This window comes from Saccoglossus kowalevskii, chromosome 15, assembly GCF_978046115.1.
Source record: "Saccoglossus kowalevskii chromosome 15, keSacKowa6.1, whole genome shotgun sequence".
Taxonomy (NCBI): domain Eukaryota; kingdom Metazoa; phylum Hemichordata; class Enteropneusta; family Harrimaniidae; genus Saccoglossus; species Saccoglossus kowalevskii.
The window spans coordinates 32,255,908-32,271,400 of NC_140655.1; the positions used below are offsets into that span (position 1 = coordinate 32,255,908).

The window sequence follows — 15,493 nt, forward strand, 5'->3', positions numbered from 1 at the left end:
TAACTACATTTTTCAGCGCTATATATAATGAATTCAAAAATGAAACAAAAATAATGCTAATTCCATATATGGTACTCTTTATACATACATATCTATGGTATGGACTGACGTTTTATAGCTGCACGGTAAAATCTATTTTATACATACATATCTATGGTAGCAAAATAATTGATACATCTTGTAGGCATAGAAGAACTGAAGTGGAATGAGATGAAATACACACACGCGACAACACTACAGCCATATTGACAAAATGCAATATGGTTACCTTCACTCACAACAATAAATGTATAAAAATTGATCACTGTTTCATTTCATTCATACAGAGATTGAAAACAATAATTAAATTCATATGGCGATGATAAAAATGTTGTCATACTAGAGATTCTGCTAACACTTTGCCTGTAGTCAAAGGTGAATGATATTCAGATTTCAGTACAAGGAATTCTGTCACTTTCACCTCCAATGGTTGAGGATAATTTCATAACACGAATTATTTTGCAAAAATGGTCTTCATTTAAAAACATAGAAGCCTCTCATACATGCAATAAATGTAAATAAAGTCAGAATATATTTCGCGGAATGTCTTGATAAACAATATGCGACATTCTTGCCTTTTTTTGTATTGTGTAACGATGCTTTTCATAGTGTCAATGTAGCAATGTAACCAGAATTTATGCTAATAATAAAAAGACAGGTAAAATAATTTTATTAGATTTTAAATCACAACATAAAAGGAAACAGTCACATCTCCAGTTCAATAATAGTGTTGAGACAAGAAGGCTTTATAAATAAATCTCAATAAGTATATAGTATCGTGTAATGTACAGTAGCCACAGCAATAACGACCATGTAGTAAATCTGTATAGATTGCTTCTCAGCCCCTAGTGAAAATACTAAATTGTACTGATCAGCAACAAAAAATGTTTAATCATGTTGGCTTGATGAGAGATATGTTTTCATGTCGTCTATAACAGTGTTTGTTCATTTTTTTTCCATAAATTTTGTAATTTTTTACATTTGTTTAAGTAAAATATTCTAATCTATTTTAGTGTGACTGTGGAAAAAACAAAAATAAATGACATCGTTTTCCTGATTTCATTTACCCAAACTGAAAGATACTCAATTTTCAGTGAATTTAATTTTAATTTAGTTACACGCTAACTGGGGTTAATTTAAAATCTAAAACCTACCACATGCTCTCTCAACCATTCACTATATACAGTGTACTAAATGTCCTATTTCCAAGTCTGACGTGTTTTCTCAATTCTCATATTTCTTTCATAAATTTTATTTGTTGTTTTAAATAGATCACATATGCAGCATCAAAGATATGAAACTCTGAACAAAAGTCTGTTCCAACATAGAGGTCATCAGACATTGAACTGACCGGAAACCAATGTCAGTCAGCTCTGGGTTACTGTAAAATACTTTATTTTCGCTTGGAATTAATTTTCGCTGAAGGAATGATTCAGTGAAAATAAAATCAAGCGAATATTTTTTTTTTCCTATATTTCATGTTTAAAATCAGTGAAAATAAAAACACAACACCCAAAAAGTCTTTTCAGCGAAAATTAATTCCAGCTAAAATAAGGTATTTCACAGTATATGATTTTTTGAGTTTATGAATATTCATAAGTTGTTTATTAGATGTTGAATATAATGTCCACCTGCCATAATTTCAGTATGCAAAAGACTACAAATTTTAAAGTCAATGCTCATGGAGACATGTACTGCAATCACATACTGTGTTATAAACATTTTAAGACTCTTATAGCATATTCCATTGAAATTAAGAACATAGGCCCTTTATACATTTTACAGAATTGTTAATATGACTTGCTAAATATGCCTTCAAAAGTATGAGAATACCGAAGCAATCGAGTTAGCTGTTAAGAAGTTGAAAATAGCATTTATTACTAAAAATGATAACAGGTATTTTCCCAAAATTAACCAATCTGATTAAAGTAAATAGCACTTTTTCTCAAAAATGTTCATTAAAATTAGAGATTTGAAAATATCTTCATGAAATGAACAAATCTGTGAGAGGTCTACTCAAAGTACATATTAAATATCAAAAGCAAGCAGACTTGCCGCTTTAAAGAAGAACTCAGAAAAGTTTTTGCTAACGAATGGTGGTGAACAATGAGAAGTAAGCAGAGCTCCACTCTGTCAACTAAGTCAAAAGCAGAGCTTAAAAAATGTGTGGCTGTGAATGGAATCCAATATGAGTTCAGTTTTAATATACAACTCGCAATACTTTAGATATAGAGAAGCAGATAAAATCAGTTCAATCAACAACACTTAGACTGTGTTCCAATTTATATGTAAATGACAATTCGTAACAACTTGACAATTGAGAGTATGCAGAGCTTGAGGCATCAAATCTATAGTCAAAATTAATTTATAATCTCTTTTGCATACATGTATATTTTAACACAAATTTGTAACTGCAAACTGTAAAAAATGTTTTTTTTTCGTATTACGCCACAATTAAAAAATATTTACTGCACATGACTACCAATATATGCATAATACATGTACCAGCAGTTTAATATGGAAAATGCTAATTGAAAAGCAGTATTAAAATTTAATTGGGCAAATAATTTGTAGTGTGTGCAGTATTATAATTTTATTATACCTCAGTAAAAGTACACTTCATCCAAGTGTTCATTAGAGTTTAGACAAGGGGCTGACCATTCAGAATCCTGAGGATGGCTTTGCAAGATTGAAAGAAAAACAGTTTCCTGGAGAAAAAAACCTAAGTACAATGGTTTTTGCAAAGCCTCTCTAAATGGAGTCTACCTGACATGAAATTATACTTCATATCCAGTTCCTGCATCCACATGCAGCACCATAGAATTAACAGTCACAATCCCATAAATGATCTGCAGATAATTTATGATACCCCCGATATATATTTTGTATGGCAGATGGAAACACTTACAGCAGGGTGTACCGAGATTCATTTGATATTTAAATTTCATTATCCAACCCACATGTAGTAATGTATAATTCTGCATGTTGCTCAATGTTTAATTACCAAATTATATTTGAAGACATGTGCATTACATTTTAATTATGTTTTGTCAGCATACCATCAGAATATTTTGCTGGTATATGCATGTTATGAGGCGATTATTATTATAGAAGTCACAATTTTTATATTAAACATTTATCATCATATAATATAGTAAATAGAATGATATCTTGCATCGTGTACTCTATAGTTGTTTTCAAATCTGAGAAATTTATGTTTTACAATTGGCAAAAATGTATCAATGTACAATTCAACACATACAAGAATAAGTACAAAATGCAATGAAATTGAAGATGAGATACATTTTATCACTTCATGCAAACTATTCACTGAACAAAGAAAGACATTGTATTATACATTTTTCTCAAATTTCGAATGACCAGTTCAAACACCTCAATAAAATTCAAAAGTTTATTCATATAGTCACACAAACAAAAAACTATTAATAATAAAACTAATTGACTATATTAAAACATCAATAACAATTAGAAAACAATTCCTTGAATGATTTATCATTATTAATTTTTTAGTTTAACAAACATTTATAATTAAAATTTATACCTTTACTAGACTTTTTAACCAAACTAGATTAATATGCAACTGGTATATACCGGTAAACTGATAGGGGTGATTGGTGTGGTGGGTCAGATTGTAGTTTTGAATGTGAGATACAAGCATGTATGCATCAATCTACAAATTAGAATTCATCTCACACATTATTTCATTATGCAACTGGTACATGAAATGATAGTTTCTAGGGTCCTGCCCAAACCCATATGCATTGTGCGACACATGCATTGTACATGTAGTAGTTTTCAAATGTCAGATGAACTGGCACATGACATGTATGCATTAATCCACAGTTCAGAATTCCTCTCACAATTCTGGAAGTATGCATCACAAACTTAAGCTGTGAAATTTTCCGCTGACATGCATACAAATATTGACTGAGTTACGCTTCACATCTTATAAAGTAGTTAATGGTTATACAATGAGTGGTAAGGAATTCACTGAGCTTTAAGAGAAGAAGACTTGTGAGAAGTCTTTATACAATTTTATGTGAATGGGATGATACAATTGTGCCATACAATTTATTTGTTGATAGGGCACTGCTAGATATTGTGAAGCATGTATGTTCATATATGCATGTAATTATACACGTACATTATTTAAATTTAAGCCAAGTTTTTTTGATGAATGTGCAGATTCATGTACCCTGTCAATTCATCCACATTGTAACTCAGCACTAATTACAGTATATGTGAGCAATATCAGAAAGAACGAAAATTGCTGTTCATAGAATGTAACATAATAAACAGAATAGAATAAACAATTTTATAAACATATGCAACAACAGTTTTCCACTAGTTAAATACCTAATACAAACAATATACAAAAAGTAACATTTAACAACAATTAATTATTTTTTCTTTATAGTAATATTATTGTAATTTTCTTTTTATTGTAGTATTTTTCTTATACATTACCCACAGATGGTAATTGTTGAGTAATAAAGTTATTATACCAATCTGAACCATATTTCAGTGATTATATGTTTGGGAAACATCCAAAACAAATGTCTGTACAGCTAAAACATTAAGAATGAAAAAGATTGCATGAAAGACATCTTATATTGTATGAGAATTAAGATAGGCATGACATATTTGACAGTGATTAGCTATTCTAGAGGTGACATCAGTTTAACAGCCAAAGATCTAATGATGATGGAGCAGGAGGCAACAATACCTGATGGTGAGAAAGACTAAAATAAACATAGAAATTCACTTAGTAATTGCATGACTGGATTGCATGGTGTGATCAAACGATAAACACCAGTCTTGATTGGTTATTTGTAACATTTGCTTCTATGAATGAGTACTGATTTACACATTACTTCATGGCTGAATAATTCCATATTTATAGAATTTCTCTATTTTCATAGAACTTAAAGGTAATTCATTGACAGAGATGTGTCTACATGTATGAATAAAAAAAATCATATTTCAATGATTGAGTATTATATAAATACATTTTTGTTGTTTACGTGTGCTTCTACATGTAATAAAACAAGTCATGTCATGACATAGTCCCTGTTAGTTAAATAGTAAACAAAATTGAAATGAGTCAGCTATTTTGAATCAGAAACAAATTACACGAGAGTAAGGGAAGTATTTTCCTTTTGAAGGAAGGGAAAATACAAGTTTCTATTTCTGCTTTCATGTAGTTGTAATGTTTGATTATGATCAGTCAATGTATGTCAGAAACATCGTTTTAAAACAGCATTAGTCTTCGGCCATTTCGAATCTGATCTGAAAAAAATGTTCCCATTATATATATATATATATATATATATATATATATATATATATATATATATATATATATATATATATATATATATATATATATATCTATATCTATATCTCTATATCTATATCTATATCTATAACTGTATATATTTTATGTACCAAGATGAACAATAGCTGTCCATTTATAACGAACGGCAGAAATGCACGATTTTGTTGAATCTGATCATCAAACAATTGTACCCAGAAACTTGAACATGATTGGTCAAAGCATGTCAGAAACACAGAAAAAAAAGGCTGCCAGTCAGCCGTTTTTAACCCAAGCTGATAAAAAGAATGATGTCCATCAAGATCTCATCGAGTTTGAAATAGCTGCCAATCGGCCATCTTGAATCCGATCGGAAAATGAATGAACATGCATATGCATCTCAAGATGTCCGAGATTGAGGAGGGCATGCATGCTTGAAAGAACGAGCGGTTGCATGAAGGTCAATCCATAAGTCCATGTTTTCAGACTGTGTGCTTCTATTGGACATGCACTCCTAATAGACCAAATACGTTTATACATCTATTAATGTGCTTCTATAATATATCAAATACAGTACAGCTATATGTGAACCTTTATTGAAGATATGCTTCTCATATTAAAAGATAAAAATCACTTCTGACTTTAATACTTCCTCAGACAAGACACCCTACCCCAAATCATTAGCGGTAGCGTGTCATGTGCATTTAATACACTCAATTATAAGTTGCAGGAATCTCAGTGTTATATAACGTAGCGTTTACTACAAAGCAGGAGCAATTATCTTCAATACAGGGAAATGTAATCTATTCTATAAACCGCTTAAATTTGTGTGTCATAGAAAATTACAAAACTATGTAGACAGTCATGCACAGTAATAGGGAAAAACAAAACAAAAACATAACAATTTTCATGATTTATGTCTATTTTAAAAATTCAAGGTATCATGTTCTAGTTCATGGGCAGGATCATGTCTGAATTGATCTGAAACCAACCATGAAAGCAGATGATGGATTACCTCTAAAAATATTCCATGTATGTCAGATGAGATTATAAGACAGAGAAATGATTGCATGAATGAAGAGATGTGGAGGACAGTAAATATACAAAAATGTAGCATCATACCATACTTTTTTTGTAAATAAAAAAAAAGTACACAATAGAAGAAAGGAAACCTTACAAATACAGAAGCTTACAATTCAGAGAAAAGGTCATCAGTAGCTCAATCAAAATACTCAGTTTATTTGATTTTCACAAGTAATTATCCAGCGGCAAGAAGGAAATCCGGAGTCAGGTCATGTGAATTGAGAATAAATATAAATATACAAGACAACCAGGGAATTGTTAAAGTTACTATTGTAGATTACGGTTTTCAAATTGGATGACATGACACTGTAACATACAATATTAGTTGTAACAACATTAAAAGTGAAGCATTTTTTTTACAATTCTCTTAAATTTCACTTTAATTTTGAACCAGACAACTAGAATTTGTTAGTTATTTGCTAGTAAATTAAAAAAATTGATACACTGACATAAAAAAAAAATTGCAATTTATTAAATATGTATTTTTTTCTATAATTTCTTTGTTAATTTTGAACAATATGGACATAATTTGATCATAATGTTTGAGGAAAATAAAAACAAAATTATGTGGTTCATAATATGTGAAAGATGGGAAAAGTTGTTATTAGCGGTGAAAGTGTTAAAACATGTACTTGAGTAAATTTAATGATACTATCTAAAAACAGGAGCTATATATGATGTAATTAATATGACTGCCTGCCAGCCTGCCTGCCTGCCTCTTTAATTCACAATGTAAGTACAAGTCACAGATGTACATATAGATCATAGTCCTTGAGGCAGTGTACATGTTTTGTATATAAGCTAAGACAGTATTATAGCCAGTACCTGTATGTGATGTACTAGTTACTATAAAGTGTACTTAAAAACAACAGCATTACATTATGGGAATCTGAATCATCACTGTTCTGCAGTTCTGTTTCCAATATGTCACGAAATCTAGCTTTAATAACACAAGAATATTTCCTTCAAATGTCAGGGCGATATTTCCCTATTTTTATGTAAAGGTTATTTTTGGACATAATTTCTCACTGTCTACAGATATTGAAAACAATTTATAAAGCTGACTTCTAATGATGAACAAAAAAACATTGTTTTGATGAATAAATTAGTAAATCCAATTTAAAAAAAAATAATCATCTGAGTTGACAAGCAGTCTGGTTTACAGTTTTAAAGATATTGACATGAAAACTGGGAGAAAACATTGAATAATATGAGGTTATTATGGAAATATCGCAAAGTACACACAAAGGCTATACGGTTATATTGTCAACTGACGTGTAGCGTTGGTTGATGCATTACTGTACTGCCTGAATGCATACTTTCCGGTATTCTTGTGATAGCCTTATTATTATTATTATTATTATTATATACATATATATCTTTTCCCTGCTTGTAGTAATAATTGAATGAATGTTGATGCATTACTGTACTGCCTGAATGCATACTTTCTGGTATTCTTGCGTTAGCTTTATTCCCCCTGCTTGTAGTAATAATTTAATTAGAGATAACAGCACTTTTGTGTCTGAAGTAAGCAAAGGAAATACATGTATAAAGTGTTTGAATGTTGATGCATTACTGTACTGCCTGAATGCATACTTTCTGGTATTCTTGCGTTAGCTTTATTCCCCCTGCTTGTAGTAATAATTTAATTAGAGATAACAGCACTTCTGTTTCTGAAGTAAGCATTTGAATGTGACATAAACATGAAGCACAATCTCCAAATAAAGAATATAGACATTCAAATGTTTTAGTACATTCAATCTTGCTTGTCTGACATTTTACGGACAGGTCAATTCTACAGTTTTTGGTGTCAGATGTATAATAATGGTGAATATAATAAAAGTAATCAAGCCTCACACCTTTGAACAAAAAGTCAAAATTTAAGTTTAAAGATGTATGAATACATTGAATATTGGCCAGCCTTGGTGACAACATTTTTACCTATTTAGTCTGTAAGTACAGACACAAATTAAAAATGTTGTTGTTAGAAATGTATAATTACATGTGTAGCAGATGTGATGATTAGGAGATGTTTATAAATAGGTTTCTGAATTAAATTAGTTAATTAGTTCAGATAATGACATCTAGGTGAGTAATTAGCAACATAACGATGTTAAATGAACATACATGTAGCTAGTAATTACTCAAACCTAGACTGCAATAAAAAATTACCAAGTCAGTCTGCCGAGATGTTTATTCAAGATAATCAGTCTCCCATACCCACCTTCCATAACTACAAAACTAGAATATGAATTCAATCGAACGACATGTATACTTTATCAGAAGCACATCTCCAATAAATGTACTTAATATACAGTATTTATTAGTTCTATTAGAAGCACAACTCCAACAGAGGCCCATATACCGTATTTGCTCTATTAGAAGCATGTACAACTCCAACAGAGGCCCATATACCGTATTTGCTCTATTAGAAGCATGTACAACTCCCACAGAGGCCAATATACCATATTTGCTAGATATTAGAAGCATATCTCCCACAGAGACCAAGATACCGTATTTGCTCTATTAGAAGCATGTACAACTCCAACAGAGGCCCATATACCGTATTTGCTCTATTAGAAGCATGTCTCCAACAGAGGCCCATATACCGTATTTGCTCTATTAGAAGCATATCTCCCATAGAGGCCCATATACCGTATTTGCTCTATTAGAAGCATATCTCCAACAGAGGCCCATATACCGTATTTGCTCTATTAGAAGCATATCTCCAACAGAGACCCATATACCGTATTTGCTCTATTAGAAGCATATCTCCCACAGAGGCCCATATACCGTATTTGCTCTATTAGAAGCATATCTCCAACAGAGACCCATATACCATATTTGCTCTATTAGAAGCATATCTCCAACAGAGACCCATATACCGTATTTGCTCTATTAGAAGCATATCTCCAACAGAGGCCCATATACCGTATTTGCTCTATTAGAAGCATATCTCCAACAGAGACCCATATACCGTATTTGCTCTATTAGAAGCATATCTCCAACAGAGACCCATATATCGTATTTGCTCTATTAGAAGCATATCTCCCACAGAGGCTCATATATCTTATTTGCTCTATTAGAAGTATATCTCCCACAGAGGCCCATATACCATATTTGCTCTATTAGAAGCATATCTCCCACGGAGGCTCATATACCGTATTTGTTCTATTAGAAGCATATCTCCCATAGAGGCCCATATACCGTATTTGCTTTATTAGAAGCATGTACAACTCCAACAGAGGCCCATATACCGTATTTGCTCTATTAGAAGCATGTACAACTCCAACAGAGGCCTATATACCGTATTTGCTCTATTAGAAGCATGTACAACTCCAACAGAGGCCCATATACCGTATTTGCTTTATTAGAAGCATGTACAACTCCAACAGAGGCCCATATACCGTATTTGCTCTATTAGAAGCATGTACAACTCCAACAGAGGCCTATATACCGTATTTGCTCTATTAGAAGCATGTACAACTCCAACAGAGGCCCATATACCGTATTTGCTTTATTAGAAGCATGTACAACTCCAACAGAGGCCCATATACCGTATTTGCTCTATTAGAAGCATATCTCCAACAGAGGCTCATATACCGTATTTGCTCTATTAGAAGCATATCTCCAACAGAGGCTCATATACCGTATTTGCTCTATTAGAAGCATATCTCCAACAGAGGCCCATATACCGTATTTGCTCTATTAGAAGCATATCTCCAACAGAGGCCCATATACCGTATTTGCTCTATTAGAAGTATATCTTCCACAGAGGCCCATATACCGTATTTGCTCTATTAGAAGCATATCTCCCACAGAGGCTCATATACCGTATTTGCTCTATTAGAAGCATGTCTCCAACAGAGGCCAATATACCATATTTGCTCTATTAGAAGCATATCTCCCACAGAGGCCCATATACCGTATTTGCTCTATTAGAAGCATATCTCCAACAGAGGCCCATATACCGTATTTGCTCTATTAGAAGCAATAAAATATATGTAAACCATGCATTGCAAGAAACATAATTGATTACCAACAACTCATTACATGACAGAATGTGTTAAAAAAACTTTGCTTTCATAGAATAGAATTATAATAGAAAAAATACTTGATAGTGAAATTGGCCATCATGTAATACATTGGTATACATAGTAAGCACTACTGCATTTACATACCTTTCAGATGATGTATAGGTTCTTATAGTAACTTTGAGAGAATGTCTGAATCACAGACCAATTTTTAACTCATTTTTCCCCTGTTGCTACTTTAAGTGGAAACACATTACAAGTATTGAACATAATTAAGACAAAGTTCACTTTAGTGGACATCAATAAATTTGGTCTGATTTGTTAAATACACAAGTCATGTAGAATGTATGTGTTCCTTTTGAACCAGTGATTTAATTATAATCTATCGACTACTCATATTTCAATTAACAGGAACGATTCAGTTCTCATTGCTGATTGTTAACTAATATGTACTGGTTCATACATGTGTATTTTAAAAGAAGAAAACTCAAACAAAATTTTTCCAGTCAGTTGTTAGTAAAATACACATAAAATTATTATTCTGAGATTACAGAAGAAGTTTTTGGCAAATATATAGACACATTTATTTCATTATCACATAGTGAACATTTTATTTTAATTACTGTTTACTGAATCTTTCAATTTATCATTTTACTCATTATAAGTCTAACACACTTGATAGAGGTAAGTAAATTACACAATTTACTTGAATCTGACCAAATGGGGTTGTACTGTAGAATACTTTATTTTTGCTTGGAATTTATTGTCGCTATTTTCGCTGAAGGGATGATTCCGTGAAAATAAAATTCAGCAAATATACTTTTTTTCCTATATTTCACATTAAACTCATCAAAAATCTGTGAAAATAAATTCTATACAAAACGCTCCAAAAGCCTTTTCGGCAAAAATTAATTCCAGCGAAAATAAAGTATTCCACAGTATCTGTAAAACCATTTGTGATATGTAACAGGTAGAATATGAGAAACTTGTTTTGTCAGCCATGTTGGCATTATTTCTGATTAGGTTAGAGTATTAAGGCCAGACTTTTTTTATTCCTTGTTTCTCAAGTTTTTTACAAGGCAATTTTTGTGTGGAGGGCGGGTAAAAAATAAAATTAATTCTTTTTTTCCCATTAGATTTGTGTGATTCTCAATGAATTGTAAGTGAGATCATTGATCAGAGAGAAGAAATGAAATAAAATTTTATTCCATGTATAACCTTGTTTCTCATCTGCGCGAGACTTCGGTACTTTGATCATGATACTCCCACAAAAATGCAACTTGGATTTGTTATGCAGCAGGTGGTAAAAAAATGAAGATAAAAATAATATTTTTTTAGCATTTTTTGCGCTTACATAATGTACAAGTCGGCGGGTGCGAGAAATTACGATGAAATAAAATTATATTTTTATTTCATTTTCGGGTCCTGTTCATTCGGCGGGTTCACGAAACAAGGGAAAATAAAGTCTGGCCTAATGCTTTGCAACACATTTTTCTGACTCCCCCCTCCTCTTCTTCGAACACAGTGCATAAATTAAATTCAGAAACTCATGTGTACATTTTTAAATTAACTTTTTTCGGTTATTGATAAGATTAATATTTGAGGACATTCCTTCTGTTTGATGGCTGTGATAAACAAACATCTATTTCATCCATGTAATTGCCTCCTAAATCAGTAAAATTGTTCACATAAATAAAGTAGTAGCCTCCAGTAATTCTGCTAAGATGTTCCTAACCATATCACTTTCTAAAATATTCTTTTCTTAAAGGAGGTTAAGATTCAACTTGGAATAATGTGGATATATGTACATGAAATTGAGATATGAAGAAAATACTAGATATTATTATTAAAATATTAATTCATCATTTTTTTTTCACATTGGTATCCATGATGACATAAATTCATGATATCTGTGTAAATTTTGTTTCAAATCGTAATATTGTTTTGCAAAAATTACATTTAGTAGTTCAGAGATAATCACAATGCATTGTACAAATATTCAGTTCATTCAAATTTTGAATTGTTATCCCACAATGCATTGCCATATGCTCAGTAGAAGCAAAATTTGAATTATTCTCCCATAATGAATTGCCATATGCTCAGTAGAAGCAAAATTTGAATTGTTCACCCACAATGCATTGTACTTATGCTCAGTAGATGTAAAATTTGAATTTTTCTCCTACAATGCATTGTACTTATGCTCAGTAGATGTAAAACTTGAATTTTTCTCCCACAGTGCATTGTACTTATGCTCAGTAGATGTAAAACTTGAATTTTGTTCCCACAATGCATTGTACTTATGCTCAGTAGATGTAACACTTGAATTTTTTTCCCACAATGCATTGTACTTATGCTCAGTAGATGCAAAACTTGAATTTTTCTCTCACAATGCATTGCCATATGCTTAGTTGTACAAAACCTGAACTCCCTTAAAATGTTGTTTGATCAGCAGAACATTTGATTTCAGATAACAGCACTTCCTTTTTATTTGACGAACTCAATGAATTACAAGAGCAGTACAACGACTTAGAGGAGCCTTATGGTTTCAAGCTGAGTCATCCATATCTTGCAGAAACTAAAGTTGACTTTATAATGGTTGAAGTATCCTCTGATATTCCTTAAGTGCCCTTTACTGATCCCAGATTGCAACAAGCTAAAAACGATGTCGCTGAAAGCTTCTTAGTTTAATGATTAATGGAATTTTATACTATTTGATGATGAAAAGAACACAATGACAAAAATTGTAGGTATTTTCTATGCAAGTGAATGAAATAGACACTGGGTTTATCATGACAAATTTGAATGCAATCTGCAATAGTCATTTTGTAATCTGTATGATAAAACAATTTACGCAAAGAATATGTACAACAGGATACGTAAAAGAGAATGAGATTATACAGCTCTATTTTGAATCTCCACTCCTGATGAAAAGTTGCAAAAAAAGATCCACTGCCTGGACTGTCATCCAATTTTAAGGCAAAGAAAAGCCTCAGTAGAACTTATTGAAATTGTGAAGGAATTACACGTCTATTCTGAAAGACCCTAATGAAGAAGGGCAATCAGATCTAATGGATAACATTTAATGGACTTTCTAATTTCTAACACTGGTCATGCACAAATAAATTCAATTAGAAGAAATTAACTTTCATCTATAGAATTATCAGTTCAACCACAAGAATATAGCAAAGTATGCACAAAGGTAGTACAGTGATCATATGGAGTGACGTGTACCAGAGGTTGATACATTTTCATATTACCTTCATGCATGATATTTTGCAGTATTCTCAGTATAATTTTCCATTATTATAACATATTTGCTCTACTAGTCTTGCATACATGTTTGTAAATTACACAAGTGTGTGTATGGTCATTAAGTCATATTTTCAATGATTCAGTATACAACACTTTGGAACATGTCTGTATGGCGCTTTACAGGCAGCTCTATTCTAAGAAAGATGTAACACTTTGGAACACGTTTGTCTGGTGTTTTACAGTCACCTTTATTCTATTCTTTTTGGTGTCACATGTACCGGTATAATAATCTGTATCATGACTGGCAGACTGAGTTAGCAAGTTGAGTATTTGGCAGACTGAGATAGCATGTTGAGTATTTGGCAGACTGAGATAGCAAGTTGAGTATTTGGCAGACTGAGATAGCAAGTTGAGTATTTGGCAGACTGAGATAGCATGTTGAGTATTTAGCAGACTGAGATATGTTGAGTATTTGGCAGACTGAGATAGCATGTTGAGTATTTGGCAGACTGAGATAGCATGTTGAGTTTTTGGCAGACTGAGATAGCAAAGTGTTAGATCAAGAATTGATGATTGACTGAACACATCAATGAATAACTGACAAAACAAAGGTACCCCAGTTGTAAGGTATTTTATATTTATTTACTCTTTGAATACCGAACTCACTTTTAACAAAATAAACCTGCCTAATTCTTCATTATTTTTAAAAATGTGTTGATCAAGACCAGTAAGCAATGGAAAATTATATCAATTTGGTCTGAAACAATTAAATATTCAAAAAATAAATAAAAATGTGCAAAATGTTGGCGGTGAAAACAGTTAACAGGTGAGCAAATAATAAAGGAAGTGGGTATGTAATTTGATAAGCCTGTTCATAAAACTGTCATCTTTCAAGAAACATGTAATTACTTTATAGCGATGTGTTTATCAATTTTTCTTCAGAAATCCATAAATAATTCATATTCAGATGCAATAAATAAATTTATTATTAACCCCGATGACACTAAATTAATTTTTGTGATTGCATTACGAAGATTCAAAGATAAACAAATATGATTTTTATGAATATTGAATATTTAATTTTATTTCCTGTCCCAGGTGAATACAAAATTGTATTATTAAGTATGACAACACCTGATGATAGCATGATGTGACATTCATTTGACAGTTGTGTGTGAATAGGCGTTACTATTATAGATAGTTAATGAGTGTATGGAAGAACCACTAATTGTCATAGCAACTGAAGAAAACCATGGGAACAATCCACACACCTGAGAAATCCAAGAGTATAGTCACATGTATGAGGACTGAATAAATGGAAATAAACTATCATACTTTATAAGTAATGCAAATAAATACAGATAAATTAATTGAAAGTTGCTTGTATAGTGCAGGATTTGAACAGGACAATACAATACTGTAATTCATTTACTAGTTTTAGAGGTGGCTGAATGGGAAATAATATAAAGAGATTAATTATTCACTGGGTTTTAATTTTGTATATTTCGCTGACTGGAAAATGCGCTAAATTGAAGCCCACTGAATACATGTATGTATAATTTAGCATAGAACATATTATTTAAATGATAAAACAGTGAATTTAAAACCCACTGAATATGCCTGAAATGGTAAATCAGTGAAATTTAAACCCAGTGAAAATTAGTCATTTTACAGTAATTACCGTAAGTAAGTAAGTACCATAAATATGAGTGTGAAATTAAAGATGACAGTAGATGTAATTTTAAAAAGA

General features: G+C 31.7%; 1 protein-coding gene across 2 annotated transcripts in view; it reads right to left on the bottom strand.

The window, feature by feature from the left end:
- LOC102802319 (zinc finger matrin-type protein 3-like) overlaps positions 1 to 15,493 on the bottom strand; it is a 103,800-nt gene that overhangs the window by 20,629 nt on the left and 67,678 nt on the right. The gene's annotated exons all lie outside the window — the stretch shown is intronic.